At 52.0% G+C, this 14732-nt stretch overlaps 2 long non-coding RNA genes across 3 annotated transcripts in view; one reads left to right on the top strand and one right to left on the bottom strand.

Moving 5' to 3' along the window:
• The window catches only part of LOC127028771 (uncharacterized), a 68250-nt gene that overhangs the window by 28691 nt on the left and 24827 nt on the right, over nt 1-14732 (top strand). The window lies entirely within an intron of this gene.
• LOC127028779 (uncharacterized) lies at nt 5560-6029 on the bottom strand. Its single transcript, XR_007768072.1, has 3 exons — nt 6010-6029; nt 5705-5768; nt 5560-5615 (listed from the first exon to the last, which is right to left on the bottom strand). It is a non-coding gene; the product is annotated as an uncharacterized LOC127028779 (long non-coding RNA).

The following is a 14732-nucleotide window of genomic DNA, read 5'->3' as shown; positions in this document are numbered from 1 at the left end:
CAGGGCCGTACCAATGCACACAAAACCAAATACAGAGCAATACAATGCAACACAGTCTCAAACGGCGGTCAATACAAATACGGAGCGCTGCAACGCAACCACAATACAGGGCCGTACAATGCAAACAAAACCAAATACAGAGCGATACAATGCAATACAAAAAATACAGAGCGATACAATGCAAGACGCTCAAACGCGGTCGATACAAATACGGAGCGCTGCAACGCAAAACCCACAATACAGGGCCGTACAATGCAACACAAAACCAAATACAGAGCGATACAATGCAAGACGGTCTCAAACGGCTCGATACAAATACGGAGCGCTGCAATGCAAAACCCACAATACAGGGCCGTACAATGCAACAAAACCAAATACAGAGCGATACAACGCAAGACGGTCTCAAACGGCGGTCACAAATACGAGCGCTGCAACGCAAAACCCACAATACAGGGCCGTACAATGCAACAAAACCAAATACAGAGCGATACAACGCAAGACGGTCTCAACGGCGGTCGATACAAATACGGAGCGCTGCAACGCAAACCCACAATACAGGGCCGTACAATGCAACACAAAACCAAATACAGAGCGATACAACGCAAGACGGTCTCAAACGGCGGTCGATACAAATACGGAGCGCTGCAACGCAAAACCCACAATACAGGCCGTACAATGCAACACAAAACCAAATACAGAGCGATACAACGCAAGACGGTCTCAAACGGCGGTCGATACAAATACGGAGCGCTGCAACGCGAAACCCACAATACAGGGCCGTACAATGCAACACAAAACCAAATACAGAGCGATACAATGCAAGACGGTCTCAAACGGCGGTCGATACAAATACGGAGCGCTGCAATGCGAACCCACAATACAGGGCCGTACAATGCAACGCAAAACCAAATACAGAGCGATACAATGCAACACAAAACCAAATACAGAGCGATACAATGCAAGACGGTTCAAACGGCGGTCGATACAAATACGGAGCGCTGCAACGTGAGACAAGATGCTATACAGGGCCATACAATGCAAGACAGTCTCAAATGGCAGTACAATTTCAAATATAGAGCAATACAATACAAAACCGATACAGAGCCAAACAATGCGGTACAAATTCAAATAGAGAGCAACACAACACAAGATGTCCCAGACGGCAGTCGATACAAATACAGAGCGCTGCAATGAGACAAAACACGATACGGGGTTGTACAATGCAAGGCAGTCTCAGGTCTCAGCTGATACAAGTACAGAGCAATGCGATACAAAACCAAAGACGGAGCGATACATGCAATACGACACAAAGCGCTGCAAAAGCGAGGCGGTCTCAGATGGCAGTCAAAACCGGTAGAGCGTTGCAATGCAATACAAACCCAGAACAACGGATGTGTGACAAGTCAGGCTTTAAGACCTAAGCCCGTAAGGACACAGGGATGAAATGCTGTAGGGGATCTCCACAGAAACACAACTTTCAAAGAGCAGAGCTGTCGTTCCGGCCCGGATCGCCTCCGCAAAGGCGACCGTCCGGCAACATCCATGATGCAAAACACCCTCGAGGCTCCCTTCACGAGACCCGAAGCGCTCGACAGGCCCTATGCGAAACCGACAAGGCATTAGAGACCCTACAGACGCCTACCGAGGTGCGTGACGAGTGCAGAGGCCGTGGGCCAGAACATAGAGACCTGCAAAAAGCACCGTATGAGACGGAACACGCACGACGCAAATGACGCTAGGACAGGGCCGGAACGTTCGCATCCTGCAGAACGGACCCCGGGCCCGCTATCCGCCCCCAGACTTAACGGAGCCTAAATAGCCCTCTCTGCAACCCTGACATTAAACCTCCTTCTGCCCCCCCCCACCCGCCGCTTTTGCCCCTTGACTTACCTTTCAGAGGACGGGATCCAGAATCCATCCTCATCAGGAGCACATCGTCTAACCGGGATGCTCCCGCATTCACCGGATTCCTCTTCATCACCCGCAACACAGACGCCGCCAGTCACCGACACGCCGGCCGGCACCGACCTCTACCGCGACGACACCCTCCCCGCAAGTGCCACGCCGCTCCCAAAAAATCAGTTGTTGCGGCCAGCATCTCCCGTGGAAGCCAGAAAACCAGAGAGATAAAGCGCCCGTCGTAATCGGAAGCGATAACCCGCTCTGCGGTTCCCACCCTGCCGCTCCTCTCTCCTCCGCCGACTCGCCTCAAATCCTCAGCCGTTTGAGGAAAGCCTTCGCGGCACCGGCAAAACCAAAGACAAACACTCGGCCGAGTTACCGTGAGCTCCTCGGAAATTTGAGCCGGAGCAGACCGCTTAACGAGTCTCTCGCCTTTTCTCGAACCGCTTGTGGCTGTGCAGCTTCGCCCCTCTGCAAAGGAGCACGGCCCTGCCAAAAAAAGAGAAAAAAGTACATGCTGACATATCGCCAAATCCTCCGCCCGCTCACGGCGCTTCCTCTCTCCCGCTCCTTTACCTCGGCCGCTCAGAGTCAGATTCTTCGGTCCTCTGTGCCGAGCCCTGCCCGCCCTCTGTAAATCTGAAACAAAGTATGATTTTAGCTACATCAATAATACGACACCACAAAGAAGCGCTACTTCAGCACACCGGTCATCGCTCACCTTGCCAAAGTCCGCTGGTGCGGATATCCCGCTTCATACATCGATTTGCATCTAGAAAAGCATAAACTGAAAAAGCATAAGCCAGTCAGAACCGCCGACAGTTGTGCCGATCCTCCGACATCAGACGCCGGCCCGCCTTCACCCGGCGCTCTGCTCGCCTCTTCCGTCGTCCTTCGGCACGCGGCTCGTCGCTCCGCATCGGAAAAACCCAAACAAACCGTGTAAAGCGAGTCACCCGGATGCTGACCGATAGCTTGGCGAGACAAAAGGTCCGTCTTCTTTTTGCGTGTGCCTTCTAACTACACCCGGGAAAAAAAAAAGGAAAAACCAAACCCCAGATATTGAGCCCCACATATACAAGCTAAGGCACATTCAAGATTCAACCCGCTCGACCGCCGCGCAAACTGCCGCTCCCAGAAGGCCAGAGTCTGACCTCCGGCACCTGCAAAACGCAATGAAAATAACTCTGTGCAGCTGTCTACAGCTACTGGCCCAGAGATGAACCGTACGGTCTTTGTCAAAACAATTTGAGCAGATCAACATATTATCACAACACCGTGCCTTGCTACACCGCATTGCTACACCCCTGGGCAGGGCAGCTCCAACCCCGACGCAGACCGACACCGCACACAGACGCCACAATAACGACCGTGAGACACGAGACGACCGCGAGAGAAGACCGACTGCCGTAGGGAAGATGTGGCCGACAGAGAAGCCCTACGGTGCCACGATGGCGCAGATGCTTTATAGCGGCCTCGAGAAAGAGAGGTGACCGCTGCGGCCTGCGAGAGAAAGCTACCATCAAAGCCAGAATGATGGATGCATAAGAAGCCAGGCTTTAAGACCTAAGACCGTTAAGAACATGGGAACGAAACCCTAGAAGACAACTCTGTACAAACAGAATTCTCAAGAGCAGCGCGCCACAAGCGCCACCTAGCTCACCACCTCGAGAGATGACCGCTCAAAACATCTACGGCGCGACGCGTGCCAGACCGATCCACGCTTTAAGCTACAATTGCAAGACAAGAAGGCTCGATGGGTGCTATGCCAATGAGGCGATGCGCTCGGACTCTCGGAAGGCTACCGAGGTGCCTGCCGATCAAAGAGCTACAAAGACGTTAAGACCTGATAAAGGTATGGTATAAGACACAGAAGACAGACTACACAAACTACACAACACAGAGACAGGCTGGAACTGCCCTGCCCACCCTAGTCTTGTGCTGAAGAGTTCCTGGACGGCCCTCTCCCCTACGCTAACTTCAAAACCCCTCCTGCATTCCCGACCTCGTCCCCTCCCCTGGGGCCCGCTCCCCATCCCTGCTCCCTCAACTTAGCTTTCAGAGGGCCAGGGGTCTGAATCCATCCTCGACAAAAAAGTCACATCAGCTAGCCAGCATGTTCCTACAGTTGCCAAGCTCTTCATCATCTGCAATAAAACCAAAAGACAAAACAGTGCTGACAGCATCGCACCAGTCAACGCCGACCTCTTCCACAACACCTCCCTCCTCAAAAGGGCCGTAGCATTCCCCTTACCCTCATCGTAGCTTTTGGCTACTAAGATACTAAGACACACAACGTACAATTGTGCTTGAGAAGTCACCGGCCCCGTGATCCTCCTTGCTAATACCCAGCTCACCTCAAATGCTCATCCAATTCCAATATAGACTCTTTTTCCCATTCCACCTACCCCTGACTCCACACCCCAGGCAGAGCAGCTCCAAGCCAAAACACACACATGCACAGACCGACACCACAAACAACGCAACTCAAAGATGAGAGAAAACTCTCAGCAAAGAACAACTCCCAGACGGGAGATGCTGTCAGTCAAGGAGACCTGCAAGGCTTCAACGGTGAGGCAGGGAGGCTCTACGGCAGCCCCAGAAAAAGAGTCTAACGTGATGGCCCGTTACAAGAAGTTGCTGTCAAAACTAAGATGATGGATGCGCAAGAAGCCCGGCTTCAAGACCTAAGAACGTGAGGACGCAGGGAAGAAGCCCCGGTCCGTGAAAGCGGATGGCTAGAGAACAGAGCTGCTGACACAGCCTGGAACAAGAGAGCAGAAGAGGACCGACCGGAAGCTGCCGAGAAGCAAGACCGATCCACACTTTACATTTGTTACGCAAAAAAGCGGCCCGATTGGCACTATGCCAATGAGTACGGGCATTCGAGACCCTAGGGATGGCACCCGAGCGCATGCCGCGCTCCTTGAGTGAAAAGAGGACATTGAGACCTGAGGAAGGTCTAAGACACAGAAGACAGACTACACAGACCACAACAACACAGACACAGGCTGGAACTGCCCTGCCCGGCACAAGATAGCGTCATGCTGAAGAGTAACCCGCTCCCTTACAGGCCCAAAGGGGACTGTTCCTGGACACCCTCTCCCCTACGCTAACTTCAAAACCCCTCCCTGCAGTTCCCAACCTCGTCCCCTCCCCCGGGCCCGCTCCCCATCCCTGCTCCCTCAACTTAGCTGTCAGAGGGCCGGGGGTCTGAATCCATCCTCAGCAAAAACCACATCAGCAAACCAACATATTCCCGCAGTTGCCAGGTTCCTCTTTGTCACCTGCCAAAAAAAAAGCCACCAGTACCAGCAGTAAGCATCGTGTCGGTCGACACAGACCTCTTCCACAACGCCCTCCTCCTCAAAAGCAACGTGGCTTTCCGCTCACCCGCTCCACAGGAATTCCAGTGTCGGACGCTGCGGCCATCATTGCTCGTGCCACCTAAGATACCAAAAGACAGAAAGCTACCGTTGCGCTCGCGAGAGGTCACCGGCCCCGTGCTCCTCCTCGCCACTACCCCAGCTCACCTCAAATGCTCATCCAATTCCAAAGGCTGCCCTCAGGGTACCTGCAAGACCAAAGAGAAATGCTTAACGGAGTTGCCATACAACACTTTGCTATTAGACACCGACCGGCCGACAACAGCCTCACCTTCTCAGACCGCTCGTCAGCATGCGGCTTCGCCCCTCCGAGCCTGCTTGCAGCATCTGAAAAAAAACCAAAGCAAAGGCACATGCTGAGATACTGCCCAAAACCACGGCCTGACCACACCTATTCCCATCTCCCGCTCCTTTACCTCGGCCGCTCGCTGACCCTGCCTCTGCTGTTTACAGGTTGCCACGTCGAGGCTCGGGTACCACCTATAAGAGACAAACAACAAGGGACGCTTCTAACTTCACCAACACTACGACACCTGAAAAGTAACTGCTGCTTCAGCCGCTAGACAGGGATCACCTTGCCCGAGAGAGCTCTAATGCCAATATCCTGCTTCCCACCTTCAAAATAAAAAACTCAAAACCTATAAGCTAGTCATCTAGCCACCGGTCACATCTTCCCTCCGACAACACTCACCGACCCACCTTCTTACGTCGCTCCGCTTACCTCTTCCGTCGCTGTTTGGTGCGTATCTTGTCCCTCTGCATCTGAAAAAAATTATTAAACAAGTCACCTGGATGCTGAATGATAGCTTAACGATTCCAGAGGTCTTGATGCCATTTAGGAATACCATCTGGCATCCAACAGCAGCCTGCCAATAAAAAAAATCTGGTCGTGCCCCGGGTCTCTGCATAGCGCTACAGGAATACTCTCCTCGCCTGCTGCCTACCTGGCTGTTTGCTCTGAAATGGACTGTACGCTCTTTGCCTACAAAGTCTAGGCTTATCAACACATTAGCCTTAGAATCTTGTTGTTACTCTTTTGCTGGCTACCACCGCTATGCCCGCAGGCAGAGCGGCTCCAACCCAGACACAAACGTGCACAGACCAACGCTGCACACAAGACAAATGACATGACCCAGACACATAAAAAAAGCTCTCAAAGAATGACTCTGGGACAAGAGACATCATCGGGTGAGAAGACCAAGGGCCCATGAAGAAGGCTCTATGGCAGCCCGAGAAGATCGAGCACTGTGGCCCGTGACAAAAAGACATGGCTGCAACAGGGATGAGAACGTGCAAGGAGCCTAAGAACGTAGGGATGACCGTAAGAATGTAATGCAGGGAAGAAGTCCCAGAACAGGTATCCACGAAAACGGACCGCTCAAGATCAGAGCTGCTGACGCAGCCCAGAACGATGCCGCAAAGAGAGGACCGACCGGAAGCCTCTGAGAAGCAAGACCTATCCACGCTTTAAGCTTGCAACGCAAGAAAAGAAGCACCGATTGGCACTAGGCCGATGAGTACGGGCATTCGAGACCCTAGGGATGGCACCCGAGGCGCATGCCGCGCTCCTTGAGTGAAAAGAGCAACGAGGACATCGAGACCCGAGGAAGTCTAAGACACAGAAGACAGACTACACAGACACCACAACAACACAGACACAGGCTGGAACTGCCCTGCCCTGCCCTGCCCACACTAGCATCGTACCGAGAAGTAACCTGCTTCCTTTAGCTGCCCAAAAGGAACTGTTCCTGGACAGCCCTCTCCCCTACGCTAACTTCAAAACCCCTCCCTGCAGTTCCCAACCTCGTCCCCTCCCCCCGGGCCCGCTCCCCATCCCTGCTCCCTCAACTTAGCTGTCAGAGGGCCGGGGGTCTGAATCCATCCTCGACAAAAAAAGCCACACCCATGTCAGCTAACTGGGAGGTTCCTACAGTCACCGTGTTCCTCTTCTTCATCTGCAATAAAAAACCAAATAGTGCCAGCAGTAAGCATCACATCGATCAATGCCGGCCTCTCCACAACACCCCCCTCCTCAAATGTGCGTGGCATTCCGCTCACCTGCTCGTTCCAGAGTCGTACGCCACGGCCACCGTCGCTTGTGGCACAAGAGACCGAGAAAAAAAAAAAAGAGTTACTGTTGCGCTTGAGAGAAGTCACCGGCCCCGCGCTCCTCCTCGCTCCTACCCCAGCTCACCTCAACTGCACATCCAATTCCAAAGGCAGCCCGCACGGTGCCTGAAAACCAGAAGAAACGCTTAACTGAGCTGCCATACAATACTTGCTACTAGACACTGACCCGGCCCACAACCGCCTCACCTTAGACTGCTCATCAGCACGCGGCTCGCCCCTCTGAGGCTGCGTACGGCACCTGAAAAAAAAAATAAAATGCACATGCTGAGATACTGCCTGAAACCACAGCCTGGCCGCAGCAACTCCTCTTACCCTCTCCTATACCTGGGCCGCTCGCCCGCCTGGCCTCCGTCGCTTTGGGCGGCCACGTTGAGGCTCGGGTCCCACCTGTGAAACACAAACAAACAATGCTTACAACTTCACCAACACTATGACACCTGAAAAAACAACCGCTACTGCAGCCCACTAGACATTGCTCACCTTGCCCGAGTCGGCTCCGGTGCCGATATCCTGCTTTGCTCATCGCTTCACACCTTCAAAAAAAAAAAAAAAACACCCCACACCAACAAAGACCACGCACCATAATGTAGTCATATAGCCACGTCCACCTTCCCTCCAACACCACATGCCGACCTACCTTGTCACGGCGCTCAACTCTCCTCCATCGCTCTTTGGTGCGTATCTTGTCCCTCTGCATCTGAAAAAAAATTATTAAACAAGTCACCCAGATGCCAATCAGTAGCTTAACAGTTCCAGAGGTCTTGTTTCTATTTAGGAATACCATCTAGAGTCCAGCTACAGCTTGCCATTAAAAAAAAAAAAAACCAGACCAAACTTTAAGCCCCACACATACCAGCCTTCACACCTTTGAGATTCAGTCTGCTTCCCTACCGCTGAACAGCCCCTCCCAGAAGGCTCCAATCGTCTCCATAAAACGCTACTGAAATGACTGTCCACGCAGTCTGCCGCAGCTACTCCATCCGAGATGACTGTACAAGCCTTGCCTACATGGTTGAGGCATATCAACATATTAACCGTAGACTCTTTTCGCTATTCCACCTACCCCTGACTCCACACCCCTGGGCAGAGCAGCTCCGAGCCAAACACCACACCACCGACACTACGCAGAACGCTACAAACAATGCGATTCAAAGACGAGAGAAAACTCTCAGCAAGAAGAATGACTCCCAGACAGGAAACTCTGTTGGCACAAAGACCTACAGGGGTGCAACAGTGAGGCGAGGAGACTCTATGGCAGGCCCAGAAAAAGATGAACATAACGGCCCGTTAAAAGAAGTTACTGGCAAAACAGAGATGATGGATGCGCAAGCAGCCTGGCTTCAAGACCTAAGAACGTGAGGACGCAGGGAAGTCGTCCCAGTCCGTGACAATGGATGGCTAGAGAACAGAGCTGCTGACACAGCCCGGAACGATGCCGCAAAGAGAGGACCGACCAGAAGCTTCCAAAGACGATCCGCGCTTTAAGCTTGCAACGCAAGAAAAGAAGCACCCGATGGCACTAGGCCGATGAGTACGGCATTCGAGACCCTAGGGATGGCACCCGAGGCGCATGCCGCGCTCCTTGAGTGAAAAGAGCAACGAGGACATCGAGACCCGAAAGGTCTAAGACACAGAAGACAGACTACACAGACACCACAACAACACAGACACAGGCTGGAACTGCCCTGCCCTGCCCACACTAGCATCGTACCGAAAGTAACCTGCTTCCTTTAGCTGCCCAAAAGGAACTGTTCCTGGACAGCCCTCTCCCCTACGCTAACTTCAAAACCCCTCCCTGCAGTTCCCAACCTCGTCCCTCCCCCGGGCCCGCTCCCCATCCCTGCTCCCTCAACTTAGCTGTCAGAGGGCCGGGGGTCTGAATCCATCCTCAGCAAAAACCACATCAGCAAACCAACATTCCCGCAGTTGCCAGGTTCCTCTTTGTCACCTGCCAAAAAAAAAAGCCACCAGTACCAGCAGTAAGCATCGTGTCGGTCGACACAGACCTCTTCCACAACCCTCCTCCTCAAAAGCAACGGCCTTCCGCTCACCCGCTTCACAGGAATTCCGGTGTCGGACGCTGCAGCCGTCATCGCTTCTGCCGCCGAAGATACCTAACAGAAAGCTACCGTTGCGCTTGCATTGGCATGCGGCTTCGCCCTTCCAAGCCTGCTTGCGGCACCTGAAAAAAAACCACAAGAACAAAAACGCACGTCCTGAGATACTGCCCAAAACCGCAGCCTGCCCATACTGATTCCCATCTCCCGCTCCTTTACCTCGACCGCTCGCCTGCCCTGCCTCCGCTGTTTACAGGTCGGCACGTTCAGGCTCGGGTACCGCCTATAAGGTGCACACAACAAGAGATGCTTACAACTTCACCAACACTACAACACCTGAAAAAAGTAACTCCTACTTCAGCCCGCTAGCAAGGCTCACTTGCCCGAGTCGGCTCCGGTGCTGATGTCCTGCTTCCCACCTTCAAAATGAAAAACCCAAAACTATAAGCTAGTCATCTAGCCACGGTCGCATCTTCCTCCGATACCACGCACCGACCCGCCTTCTCACGGCGCTCTGCTCGCGTCTCCTCCGCCGCCCTTTAGGCACTCGTCTCTCTGCATCTGCAAAAGCAATATCGAACAAGTCACCCGGATGCAGAGCGATAGCTTAACAATTCCAGAGGTCTTGTTTCCATTTAGGTATACCATCTAGATTCTCACTAGAGCCTGCCATTAAAAAAATCTGGTCATCCCCCATGCGTCTGCATAGCGCTACAGAAAAACTCCCCTTGCCTGCTGCGTATATGGCTCCTTGCTCTGAAATGGACTGTACACCCCTTTGCCTACAAAGTCTAAGCTTATCAACATGTTAGCCTTAGAATCTTATTGTTATTCTTTTGCTGACTATCACTGCTATGCCCCCAGGCAGAGCAGCTCCAACCCAGACACAAACACGCACAGACCAACACTGCACACAAACAAGACAAATGGCATGACCCAGACACATAAAAACAAGCTCTAAGAATGACTCTTGGACCAGAGACATAGTTCGGCAAGAAGACTACCATGAGGAAGATTCTATGGCGGCCCGAGAAGAGTCAAATGTGGCCCATGGCAAAAAATATGGCCGCAACTGGGATGAAGCATGCACAAGAAGCCTTGCTAAAAACCTATACACCTAGGGATGCAGGGAAAAGTCCAAACATCCACGAAAACGGACCGCTCAAGATCAGAGCTGCTGACGCAGCCCAGAACGATGCCGCAAAGAAGACCGACCGGAAGCCTCTGAGAAGCAAACCTATCCACGCTTTAAGCTTGCAACGCAAGAAAGAAGCACCCGATGGCACTAGGCCGATGAGTACGGGCATTCGAGACCCTAGGATGGCACCCGAGGCGCATGCCGCGCTCCTTGAGGAAAGAGCAACGAGGACATCGAGACCCAAAGTCTAAGACACAGAAGACAGACTACACAACACACAACAACACAGACACAGCTGGAACTGCCCTGCCCGGCACACACTAGTCTTGTGCTGAAAAGTAACCCGCCCAAAAACTGTTCCTGGACAGCCCTCTCCCCTACGCTAACTTCAAAACCCCTCCCTGCAGTTCCCAACCTCGTCCCCTCCCCGCCGGGCCCGCTCCCCATCCCTGCTCCTCAACTTAGCTGTCAGAGGGCCGGTCTGAATCCATCCTCAACAAAAACCACATCAGCGAACCAGGACACCTGCATGCCAGGCTCCTCTTTCACCTGCCAAAAAACAAACACAAACCAGTGCCAGCAGTAAGCATCCTGTCGACACAGACCTCTTCCACAACGCCCTCCTCCTCAAAAGCAACATGGCCTTCCGCTCACCTGCTCCGCAGGAATTCCAGTGTCGGACACTGCGGCCGTCATCGCTCGTGCCACCTAAGATACCAAGAGACAGAAAACTACCGTTGCGCTCGTGAGAAGTCACCAGCCCCGGCTCCTCCTCGCCGCTACCCCAGCTCTCCTCAAACGCTCATCCAATTCCAAAGGCTGTCCGCAGGGTGCCTGCAAAACAAAGAGAAGTGAACTCCTGACATTTACAGTTTGAGGGCCTGCCACAAGCTGCAAAGGTTCTAGGGACAAGACAGCATTCTGCAGCGATCGGGAACGGCAATGAGCCGTGCCATACCCTGAAAGACACTACGCCTTATGTCCCTCGCTTTCTCGAAAAATACCAAAGCTTCATATACAGATGCAGACAAGATGCTCACCCTAACCCCTGCCAGATAATCTCACATCAGCCTGTTAAGAGAGATGATATCAGCAACTTACGCAGCATACAGCAAAGCTGGTGAAGAAAACAAGGTTCCATCTTGAATAAAGCCAGGAATTCCAGGAAGATGCAATGCACCTAGAATAAAGAAAAAATGCATCCTATTAAACCATCATGCCACCCTGAACACTCAAAACAAAATTACTGACCTGAAACAAAAGCAGCTGCATACAAGTTACTTTCCATTATACATGCTGCTGAACCTTGACCAGTCCTGAAGTTCCTACCTCAAACAGACACCTCCGGTTCTCTAAACATCAAAATGCATCTGCCCAAACAGCTTACCAGCTCAAAAGCTGCAAAGACTGAAGGAACAGCAGAGCACCACCAAAGAAGCCCAGGAGCAGAAGAGCTCGTACAGCAGGGCCTGTGGCTCATATACCCCGGCCCCCACCACCCTTCCCACAATCCCCTGGGAAAGGGGAGGGGAACCACCAGAAGGCATAAAGGCGGCCGGAGGAGCAGCAGGGAGTTTTCTCATCTGCCTTCAGTTCACGGCGTGCAAAGCGCCGAGCAGAGAAAGCGACCCTTACTGGAAATGACAATACTGCTCTTTTACTGCAACTACATCTACACTGCATCAACAACGTGACTGGGTAGGTAACTAAACAATTTCAAATTACTTTTCTTAATCTTTAGATGGAAAAAGATAGATGTCCTACTAAGCTCTGTAAGAAAGTACTTCGTTAAATACAATAATGGTATTATTATGAAAAATCATGTGCTTTAGTTTCCTATTAAAAACCCAAAATGCTATGGGGTTACACTTAATTTCTAGCAAGACCATGCATACCTAACTTCTACCAGAACTGCCTTCTGGATAGGACCGAATGACAAAGCAGAATTAGGTCACGTAAGACTCCCTTCTCAACAATATCTCCGGTTGCAAAGTAATTATTTACTGTAAATCGCCGATGATTCAGGGTCACCTCAACGGTCTCTCCGAATGACTCCCTTAAGAGAACTAGGTGAGTCCCAAAGGACAGAAAACACCAAAAAACCATGGAAAAACAAGAAGTATCAGACACTGTATGAAGCAGCCTAATTAACACCTAAGTAGCTAGAACAAAAACAAATTGCAAAACAGAACAAAAACCACCACGGGAGATGTGTGATAAAAATAGATGAAGGCCATTGCCTTCTCTGAAAAACCTCAGAGGAGATCTGAGCTGACGATAGACATCTTTGGGGTACCAGCTACCAAATAAAACCTACTATAAGGCAGAAAACAAAAGACTGCTCGCGAGCACAAAGATGGCTTTGGAAAAGGTTCTGACAGAACAAGAGGCATCGTCACAGGGATTAGAGAGAATCCCGAAGGGCCAGAGAGACCAAAGAAGTCTCGGATGCAATGAGCTCAAAAGGAATTGAACAAAGTACAGGTGTCCTCAGGACCGGGGACAAAGTGCACCAAAGGGATGAGGACAGAAAGACCGACCGGGCAATAGATGCGGACTCAGAAGGGTTCTGAGGGAAGAGGGGTGCAAAGTGCCTTCCCGAGCTAAAACGGGCTCTAGGCATAGGGGATCTCTCACGCGAGAGCCGCAAAGGGAGCGGAGGAGTCCCGAGGGCCTGAAGACCAAAGAAGCCTCAGAGGTAACAATGAGGAACTGAAGGATTTCAACAAAGTACAGATGTTCATTGGGGCCAGGGCTGAACGAAGGCATCCTAAATGGCAAAGAGTAAGATAAGAGCACAAAAAATAAAATCGAAAGGAGCTAAAGCGCTGGAGTGCTGTGGAGTACAAGAAAGGACTCAGATGACATTGTTATAGAAGTAGAGGAATTAGAGGGGGCAGGGTAAAGAAGAAGCTTGGACACAGCGAGGGCCTTGAGTCTCAGGAGGGTGTCTAGGCAAACTACAGATGACTGAATGGGAGAGAACCGAACAGAGACACCCCGATGGCAGAGAGAAGCAAAGGAGCTGCGTAGCAAGAAAGAAGGACGCTTTCATGGAACAAGAGAGATAGAAGGGGAGATAAAGTGCTCCAAGGTGCTGTGGAGACGAGGAGGGTCTCAGGAGGCACGTGACTGTGAGGAGAGGGGTGTTGAGGGGGGCTGACGGACAAAAGAAGGCTTAGGGACGACAAGGAGGAACTCGGGTGATCATCCGAGCAGAGTACAGAGGGTCTCGGGTGGCCGGGACTGAACATGGGAATCCTGATAGTGTAGAGGAAAAAATGAGTGTTCTGTGGCTCAAAGATGGCCCACCTGAAGTGCTACAAGATGGGTGTGCAGCATGAGAAGGTCTCGGAGGCATCGTGACGGAGAAGAAATGTCCGAGGGGCCAGAGAGACAGAAAAGGATTGGAGACACAGCGATTAAATCCGGAGGGGATCTGAACCGAGTAAACATGTCATCGGAGGGCCAGGGAACAAATAGAGGCACGGCTAGAGGGAAGAAAGAACAGAATGACTGGGCTGGGTCACAGATATGGACCGGGAAGTCCTCTGAGGGAACGAGAGGGATGTGAGGTCTGCTGCAAAGCTAAAAGTGTGCTAAGGGCAACCTCGAAGCATCGATAGGCATCGTGACACCATTAGAGGGGTCCCGTTGGCCAAAGACACCAAAGGCGGCTCAGGGACACAAGGAAGAAGTCCGGAGGGGATTGAACAGAGTAACAGGTGTCGTCAGGAGGCGGGACAAATGGAGGCACCCTAGATGGCAGAGCGCTCTGAGGCACAAACAAAGCCCACAGATGGGTTTCTGAGGACACGTTGAGAGGATCAAAGTCCGCTACAGAGCTCAGACAGGGCTGTGGTACATCAAAGAGATTGTCTGTGGAGGCACGGTGATGGGAGCAGAGGGTCGTGAAAGGCTCAGAGGGATAAGACAGATGAAAGGGAGGCAGTGTCACCAAAGTGCTGTGGAGCGCAAGGAAGGTCTCGGGAGGCATCCTAGCTGGCATAGAGAAGAAAAAGAATGCTCTTATTTGGAACGGAGTCTTGGGAGAGGTGCGATTGTGACAAAAATGAGCCCAAAGGGGGCTTACGGAGCCAAAAGTGTCTGCAGGGAACA

The sequence above is a fragment of the Gymnogyps californianus genome, unplaced genomic scaffold (assembly GCF_018139145.2).
Source record: "Gymnogyps californianus isolate 813 unplaced genomic scaffold, ASM1813914v2 HiC_scaffold_42, whole genome shotgun sequence".
Taxonomy (NCBI): Eukaryota; Metazoa; Chordata; class Aves; order Accipitriformes; family Cathartidae; genus Gymnogyps; species Gymnogyps californianus.
Note: the sequence above shows the minus strand (reverse complement) of the source record. Positions and strands in the feature narration are given on the sequence as shown.